Source organism: Lygodium microphyllum, chromosome 14 (genome assembly GCF_053477565.2).
Source record: "Lygodium microphyllum isolate KBCC chromosome 14, Lygodium_microphyllum_v1.1.10, whole genome shotgun sequence".
Lineage (NCBI taxonomy): Eukaryota > Viridiplantae > Streptophyta > Polypodiopsida > Schizaeales > Lygodiaceae > Lygodium > Lygodium microphyllum.
Window position 1 is genome coordinate 87,186,721 of NC_141148.1, and position 9,432 is coordinate 87,196,152.

The 9,432-nt window shown below is 40.0% G+C and overlaps 1 pseudogene; it reads left to right on the plus strand.

Moving 5' to 3' along the window:
• The first annotated feature begins 5,140 nt into the window (after positions 1-5,140).
• LOC148025812 (pentatricopeptide repeat-containing protein At2g03380, mitochondrial-like) lies at positions 5,141-8,075 on the plus strand (annotated as a pseudogene).
• The last annotated feature ends 1,357 nt before the right edge of the window (positions 8,076-9,432 follow it).

Below are 9,432 nucleotides of genomic sequence, written 5' to 3' on the forward strand. Positions count from 1 at the left end.
AAGTTGAGTGTTCAAAAGATCATTGTTCTTGACTATAAGAGACTCCTAGAGTATAAAAAAAAAAGAAATTACATGTCAGAGAATGCACATAACTTGCACAAGTTTTGTCCAAACAAGATAAAACCATAGAACATCCATGGAAGAGAACAATATACCTGTAAAGTTTTGTGACGAAAATCTTAGGGCTTTGGTAGAACAAGCTCTACTCTCATAAAACATATGAAACTCACTTTGTGTTTGTGTAGAGAAAATGAAATTTCATAGGGTTACAGATAGGGCAAGCAGCAATGAGGCTATAAGATTTCGTCAGGACAGAAGTAGCGGGGAAAGAGATATGATAAATTTGAGTTTTACCTAAGAAAGAAGAGAAAACTGAAAAGGGGAGAAATGAAAAGTCAAACATTAAAAAAATAGAAAAATAAAAATTCGAGTCACAAACTTCCAAGAAGTGTCAACATTGTATTCCCCACATTTTCCCTTATTTTATTGCCGAGGGAAGATTTGGGCCAAGATATGGGTAGAAGATTCATGTTACATGAATCTGGAATCCTAGCTCTCTCATTGGTTAGGCCTATATTTATTTATTTACTCCTTAAGGGGCAAAAAAGAGAGTCCATATTTCTCCTAATGTCATCTAATTTACCCTAATCATCCACATCAATAAGTTCGGTCTTGACATCCTTATGTTTCAAGGACCTAACTTGTATTTTTTACACTAAAACTTGTCAGATTTGGGCCTTCTAGTAGCTGTAGTTGGTGCCATCCAACTTGATAATATTAATGATAGCACTATCAATCAAGTCACCAGCCATAATGAAGGTAAACAAGTGTACAAATTGTCAAAACATGTTGCTGTAATTATTGTAAATAACCCTAAAACCACCATTAGATCAAGCTGAAAATAAGGGGTACTGACCAAGTAATAAAATATCCATAATACTCAATGCAAAAAATTGTCAAATGAAGATGAATATATCACTAATAACATCATGATAGAGATAGGTGCTAGTCCAAAAATAATGTTAGATCAACCCAGTAAGCATCAACTATGTACATAAAGCATGACAAGAGCATGTACATGTCACCAAGTCCCATTGTCTCACTGTAAGACCCTCAAGCTCAACTGCATAACCAAATGCTCAATGTAATATCCAAATGTCAAGAAGTGACTCCCAAAGGAGTGAAAGTCAAATGGCAAATGAGTAGACAAAGCTCAAAGCATCATATGGAAGGCATCCATACATCCAAGATCCAAGTAGCATACATCCAGGATCATGTGACCATAAGTATCTTACAAGGCTCTTACTAGAGCATCAAATAACCATACATAACAGTGAATGATAATCAATGTCAAGATTCAAAGATCCAATCTCAACTCAAAAGCAATCCAGAAGCATAACAAAGCATGTAACATGAACCATAAGCATTGGTATATCACCCAAAATAATCGGTAAGCACCCGGGAGCAATAGGCATATGCTTTCAGTGATAAAATAGCATTCAATCCTACTTATTACAATAGTAAAGAACTTATATAAAACTGAGCAAAAAAGTACTCAAATTAGTCCCAAAGCATTCCAATACATTAGAATAACATCCCTAGATGATCCGGCATCAAATAGACATCTCGAGAAGCATAAGTGATCTCCAGACAATGAATGAAGTGCCGTCTTGAACTGTATGATATCAAACTATCACAAACTGTGAATCAATGGTTGATCCCCAGAGCTCCAATCATACTAGAGATGTTGGGAAAGTCTCTAATGATTTCCAAGAGCTGGGAGGAGTGCCACGAGAGCTAGAGGATGGGGTAGGCTGATTAGGAAGGAGGGGGCAACAAATAGGCGCAAATCATAGTGATGTGGCTACCCTTGTTGCTACTCCTACTGCTAGTGCTGAAGCTTTGGAAGCACCCTAAGGTGCTCAAAGGAATTGAGTAATGCATGAGAACAACTGGCAAAAGGGGGGGGGGGGAAGTTGGGTAAGAGATATAGCTTAATGATTACCTTGAGGTGAATAAGCCATGGCTACCATTGAAATTGTGAGCTGAAGCTTTTCTCCACAAATTGAGGTTGGGCTCTAGCTCTCGGGAAAGATGGCTCTGATATGAGTTTAAGAGAGTGAGTCTTGAAGTGAAAGCATGAAGTAGAAGCAAGAGCTATGGTGGAAAGAGCAAGAGTAAGCAAGAGAGAGACACCAGATATGGAAACTCCAATAGTCATAATGTGTGATTGGCCTTCCCTTTATTCAAATGTCACTGAAAGAATAAAGAATGAAGTGATAGTGATGGTTGCCTGCTACTTGCAGTGTACATGTGTGCGGATATGCGGGTACTATTAGTGTAACTAATACATGGGTGGCTAGGCACAAGCACCTTTACCCCCAACATCTCTCTCTTCATTCTCTCTTTGAATTTTTTTTCTTTTCTCTCTCTCTCTCTCTTTTAAATTTTATATTTCCTCTCTCTATAATTCTCTCTATATATTCATATTCTCTCTTGTCTTGTTCTTATATATCTCTCTCTCCTTTTCTTCTATCTCTGCTTTTCTCGCTCTCTCTCTCTTCCTGCTTTTCTTTTCTCTCTCTCTCCCCTATTTTTTTCCATATTTATTCTCTATCTTTTAAAGTTTATATTTCCACTCTCTATATTCTCCCCTCCGTCTCTATTCTTCTTCTTTTTCTTCTTCTCTTTCTCTCTCCCTTCCCCCCCTCTCTCTACCTTTTATTTTAGTTTATTTTTTCTCATCTCCTCTCTCTTTCTCTCTCTCTCTCTCTCTCTCTCCCCCTTTCTTCTTCCCTCTCTCTTCTCTCTTTTCTTTCTTTCTCTCTCTCTTCTTTTTTCTTTTTTGTTCTCTGTCTATTTTAAATTTTATTCTCTCTCTCTATTCCCCCCTCTCTCCCTTCTCCCCCTTCTCTCTTTGCCTTGCTTTTCTACTCTCATCTCCTTATTCTCTCTCTCTCTCTCTCTCTCTCTCTCTCTCTCTCTCTCTCTCTCTCTCTCTCTCTCTCCTCCCCCTGCCTCTCTTTTCCGTCTCTCTCCCTCTTCTCTTTTTCCCTTTTTTTCTTCTCTCGCTCTCTTTCTCTCTCTTCATTTTCTCTTTAAATTTTTTATACTCTCTCTTTTAAATTGTATCTTTCATCTCTCTATAATTCTCTAATTGTGTTCATATTCTCTCTCTCTCTCTCTCTCTCTCTCTCCCCTTTCTCCTCTCTTTCCCCCCCCTCTCTCTCTCTCTCTCCCTCTGCCTTTTTCCTTTTTTTATTCTCTCCCTTCCCTCCTCTCTCTCTTCTTCATCATCTTCTTCTTCTCTCTCCCTTCCCCCTCTCTCTCAAAGCATGTGAAAAACTATGTCAAAAAAATTTTAAATTTAAAAAGACTTTAAGAGCGTTTAATTTAACAAAAGAGAGAACAGAGAGAAAGAGAGCCTACATGAGAGAGAGAGTGGGGTTTAATTAAAAAGGGGAGGGGGAAGAGAGAGGAAGTGATTAAACGTGAGAAAGAGGGGGTTTAATTAAAAAGAGAAGATTTGGGAAGGGGGTAGGTTTGAGAAGCCCTTTGGAGGTTCGGGGCTTTTCAAACCACAACCAAAATAATATAGTAGTAAGACTCTCTCTTTTTCTCTCTCCCTCATTTTCTTCTCCTCCCCTCTCTCCTCTCTTTTCCTTCTCTCTCTCTCTCTCTCTCTCTCTCTCTATTCCCCCTCCTCTCTCTTCTTCTCATTTTTCTCTCTCTCTGTTCTCTCTGTCCCGCTTTTCTTCTCTCTCATTCTCTCTCTCTCTCTCCTTTTCTTCCCCACTCTCTCCTCTCTTTTCCTTCTCTCTCCCTTTCCCCTGTTTTCCTTTTTTTCTTCTTCTTTTGCTCTCTCTTTCTCTCTTTTAAAAAATTTATTCTCTCTCTCTCTAATTTTATCTTTCCTCTCTCTATAATTATATGTGTTCATATTCTCTTATTCTTCTCTCTCTATCTGTCTTTTTCTCTCTCCCCTCTCTCTCCTCTCTTTTCCTTCTCTCTCTCTCTCCTCTTTTTTTCTTTTTTTAATTCTCTCTCTTTCTCTTCTCCTCTCTCCCTTCCCCCTCTCTCTCAAAGTATGTAAAAAACTATGTCAAAAGTTTTTAATTTAGAAAAATATTTAAGAACATTAATTAAAAGAGAAAATAAATTTTAAAAATTTTAAAAAATATTTAATTAAAAGAGACGATAAGAAGAGAAAAAATGAAAAAAAATTAAATTAAAAAGTTTATTCAGAGAGAGAGAGAGAGAGAGAGAGAGAGAGAGAGAGAGAGAGAGAGAGAGAGAGTGTGTGTGTGTGTGTGTGTGACTTTTGATTTAAAAAGGGGGAGCAAAAGACGATTGTGAAAAAATCGATTTAATTAAAAAAGTGAGAGGGAAGAGAGAGAAAGAGAGCTTACATGTGTGTGTGTGTGGGGGTGTTAATTAAAAAGGGGAGGTGGAAGAGAAAGGGAGTGATTAAAAGTGAGAGAGGGGGTTTTAGTTAAAAAGAGGAGGGTTGGGAAGGGGTAGGTTCGGGAAGCCCTTAGGAAGTTCAGGGCTTTCCCAACTTACAACCAAAAAATATATAGTAGTAATATGATAGCCCTTGTCATCATGATCAACCTATAAGATTAGTAAAGATTATTGAGTCATGAGCATCAATGTGCCAGATAAAGGCATACGGGTAATTGTTTTAAAGTCCTTTAGAAAACCCTATGATAAAGGAACTATCTGAAGGTAAATGGATCAATAAGGTGACGCCCCCAAGAGCAAACCACAACCCACCCCAATTTGGTGACAAATTTGCACAAAAGATGTATGTGTTGTAGCCATTGGAAACCGACACAAAGTCTTATGTATTGTATATCCAATGTTGTAAACCTTTCATTCATAAGTAGGTCTACTTGATAAGAATATCAAGATAGCCCAAAGCTTTTTATTTGAGCTTAAATAAACTATTTAAATAATTTAAATATGACTCGTGGGAAAAAAAAAATCTAATGGGAGACCATGAGATGTGCACTCTACTAGTCCCTTCACCCTAGCCCCTTGTCAACTTTCACATTACTCAATGTAACTACATCACTAGTAACTATCTTAAGCCTCTCGATGATTTAGTCCAAGTATATTAAGCCTGTGTAGTATTTGGTCTCTTGAGCACAAAAACAAGTCCAGTAAGCAAGCCTGTGTAGTATTGGGTCTCTTCAGCACAAAAACAGGTATGGATCAGTCATGAATTTCTCATCGAAGGCGCAGGGTAGCCATGGTGAGGCAATTGCTCGATAATCCAGCTTCGTTTCACAGGCTTTTCCCTCTGTTTTCATGTCATTGGCTCAGACCAGAGGAGTTATTGTGGATCCATGGCTGCTTCGATCCAGCTTTGGGTTCGAGAAGAGCTGGGAAGAAGAACATTGCAGCCACCTGTGGCAGCAGCAGAACTAAAAAAACATGCAGAGATTCCTGATGTCTATCAAGGGAAGGGTCTCCATGTTAAGAGAGAACAGGGTCAGGAGGCTGGCATCAATCCCCAGAAAAGTCAAGATGATGGCACTTTTGTGGCCCTCCTGAAGGTATGCACCAGAAGAAAGGATTTATATGCAGGCAGGAGGCTGCATGCTGATATTCTCAAAAGGGGGTTGCTTGAGAAGAACATCTTCATAGGCAACCACTTAGTCAACATGTATGCCAAATGCGGCGAGCTTGCAAAAGCTCAAGAAGTGTTCGATGAGCTTCCAGTTCGGAATGTAGTCTCGTGGACTGCATTGATTGCAGGATATGCCCAACATGGGTGTGGTTGGAAAGCATTGAATTGTTTTGAATGTATGCGTCGAGAGGGCTGCTATCCAAACGCAGTCACATATGTTTGCATCTTGAAAGCCTGTGGCAACATAGGAGCAGCTGACAAGGGCAAAGACATACATTCTGAGATTGTCAGAGAGGGCTTGCTAGGGAAGAATATTATGGTTGGCACTGCACTGCTAGATATGTATGTTAAATGTGGTGCCCTTGCAAAAGCACAAGAAGTGTTTGACATGCTTCCAGTTCGAAATGTGATTGCCTGGACTGCATTAATCACAGGCTATGCTCAACATGGGCATGGTGAGAAAGCACTAGATTGTTTTGAATTGATGCAACATGAAGGTCTCTCCCCAGATGCAGTCACACTTCTTTGCATCTTGAAAGCCTGTGGCAGCATAGGAGCAGTTGACAAGGGCACAAACATACATGCTGAGATTGTCAGACATGGGTTGCTGGAAGAAAGCACTCTACTTGGCACAGCATTGCTGGATATGTATGTTAAATGTGGTGCACTTGCAAAAGCACAAGAAGTGTTTAATGAACTTCCAGTCCGGGATGTAGTTTCTTGGAATGTGCTAATTGCAGGGTATGCTGAGCAAGGGTATGGTACAGCAGCAATGGACTGTTTTGAACAGATGCAGCACGAGGGTCTCTGTCCAGACGCAATCACTTTTGTTTACATCTTAAAAGCCTGTGGCAGTGTAAGAGCCATTGAGAAGGGCAAAGACATACATGCTGAAATTGTCAGACAGGGGTTTCTGGAAAAATCTACTCTGATTGGCAATGCATTGTTGGATATGTATGTCAAATGCGGCGCCTTTACAAAAGCACAAGAAGTGTTTGATGATCTTCCAGTTCGGGATGTAGTCTCTTGGAATGCACTGATTGCAGGTTATTTGCAATTTGGGCATGGGGAAGAAGCACTAGGGTGTTTTGAGCAGATGCTGCAGAAGGGCCCCTCTCCGGATGCAGTCACCCTTGTGTACATTTTGAAAGCCTGTGGCAGCATCGGGGCAGCTGACAAGGGCACAGATATGCATGCGGAGATTGTAAGGGAAAGGTGGCTTCATAAAGATATTTCTATTGGCACTGCTTTGCTGGATATGTATACCAAATGTCGTGTGCTTTCAAAACTTCAAGAAGTATTTGATGAGCTTCCTATTCAGGACGTAACTGCATGGAATGCACTAATCACAGGATATGCTCAACATGGGCATGGTGAGGAAGCATTGACTTCTTTTGAACGCATGCTATTAGAGGGTCCTTCGCCAGATGCTGCCACCTTGGTATGCATCTTGAAAGCTTGTGGCAGCATAGGAGCAGCTGTCAAGGGCAAAGATATCCATGCTGTGATTGTCAAAGAAGGATTCCTGGAAAAGAGTAGTGTGGTTGGCAATGCATTAGTGGATATGTATTGCAAATGTGGTACACTTGCAAAAGCACAGGAAGTGTTCGATGAGCTTCCAGTTCGAAATGTGGTCTCATGGAATACACTGATCACAGGATATGCCCAATTTGGAGAGGACACCATTGTTTTTTACCTGCTCCAGAAAATGCTAATGGACAGCACAACACCAGATTCTGTGACCCTCACCATTGTGCTTAATGCATGCAGTCACTCGGGTTTAGTGAGTGAGGGTCAAATGTACTTTGAGAAAATGAGTGCATGCTATGGCATCATCCCAACCCTAGAACATCACACTTGTATGGTTGACCTTTATGGCCGTGCTGGGCATTTTGACATGGCAGTGGCAATAGTCAAGAAGATGCCGTCTGATTATTTTCCAGTGTGGACTGCTTTAATGGGTGCTTGTCAAAAGTGGGGAAACGTGAAGCTTGGAAGACTAGCCTTTGATCACACAATGCGATTGGATGGAAATGATGTTGCATCATATGTGTGCATGCGTAATATTTATGCAGCTGCTGGCATGCAAGTGGATGCAGACCAGATTGAGGCTTTGAGAGTGAAAAAAGAAGCTTCGAAGAAGCCAGAATACTGTTCGTGGATGGATGTGGATGGGGCTATTGGTACGGTTTTTATTGAAAATGTGAATGATCAACAAAGTAAAAATGTTTGTACAAATTTAGAAGAGAGTAATTGTAAATTATCAAAGGAGAATTGTTTCCAAACTTTACAAGACATCTCTGTTAATGCAAAACAACATCAAAATGTTTTTAGGGCTTGCCTTTATCACTAAGTATTAAAGAAAAGAGTAAGGGTGAGTGCAATGTGTAAGTTAAATATGTGTGTGTGTGTAGATAGATAAATAGATAGTTTGTGTGTTGGGGATGGAGTCTGTATGCTGGGGATGATTTGCCAAGCAAGTGTGTGGCTGGGACTCTGTGTGTGCACGCATACATGTGCATGTTGTGTGCTCGGCACACATGCATGTGTGTGGTGCATACATGCAGTCTTATCATGCACATGAGAGGGGGAAAGCTGTATTTTTAATTTAAAAAATCGTCTCCTTCTCTCATCCAAGCTCAAAATTAAGCATTGGATGGGTCATTCTCAAGATTTCGAGGTGTTCTAGAGTTGCTAGTAATGTCAGATTGGTGAATTCTGCTTGAAGCAAATATTTAAACAGATCTATAGCTCTTAGAGAGTGGGAGTCTTTACAGGTCAAACCTGAATTGCTCATGCTTCATCGACTCTGGTTACTTCTGACATGGATCCAGAGTATAAAACTCCTTTGCTTTCACTTTCCAAGCATCAGCCCCAGCCAAAAAGTCATGCAAGTTGAAAGCAAGAAATTCTTGCCGTACTTGGGTTTCCTAACCAAGCTATTGATGGAGCTTTCCATGTCAAGCATGAAACTTAATCTTCTTTGCCAGCTATGTTCTGTATTGATTTGAATTTTGTCAGCTTTTAAATGCAGTGAGCTGCAACAGGAACCTCTGGTAGACTAACTGGGTGACAGTGCAATTTAATAATATTCTGTTTTGGATGTTGCCACCTTTATTGTTGCCTTCATTAATTTCAGCTTAAATAGAGGCACTGGGTGGATGGTTTATCCCCCTTCTAAGTAATAATCAAGTCATTCTGAATGAGCTATCAATTTAGGCTCTATTAACTTCATAATTACTGTATTGACCATGCACGGATGTGGAATGACCATGCATAGATAACCTTTATTTGTTTGGTCTGTTTTAGTGACAGATTTTCTACTTGTATGATCTTTACCTGTATTAGCACATGTGATTACTACATTAACTGAGTGGAACTTTAATGAATGAAGTGTCTGCCTCTATTTTATGGGCTGCATAATGACAAAGCCCAAATGAAGGATACTGTGCATGTTACAGTTGTCATGCTCCTCATAGGTACAATGTGTAAAATTGAGAGTATGGCAGGCACACAAGGAGGAAGCTGTGTTGCCTCTGCTATGCTTTGAAACCCTTTTGAGCCACTAATTGCCTCAAGTTATATTGTTAGGCTTTGATTTGGTTAAGAATGCAAGTTGTGTTCTTTAGGACATGACCCAAGTTGTTCCCTCATGTTTGGATGCTGATCTTGATAATCTACATCCACATTGCATGCAACTGCAATCTCCTCCTTTGCCAATACATGCTATATAGAGCCCTTTTCAAGCTTTACCACCCAAGGTGATCACCATGAAGATAGAGGACAATTCGTTTGGT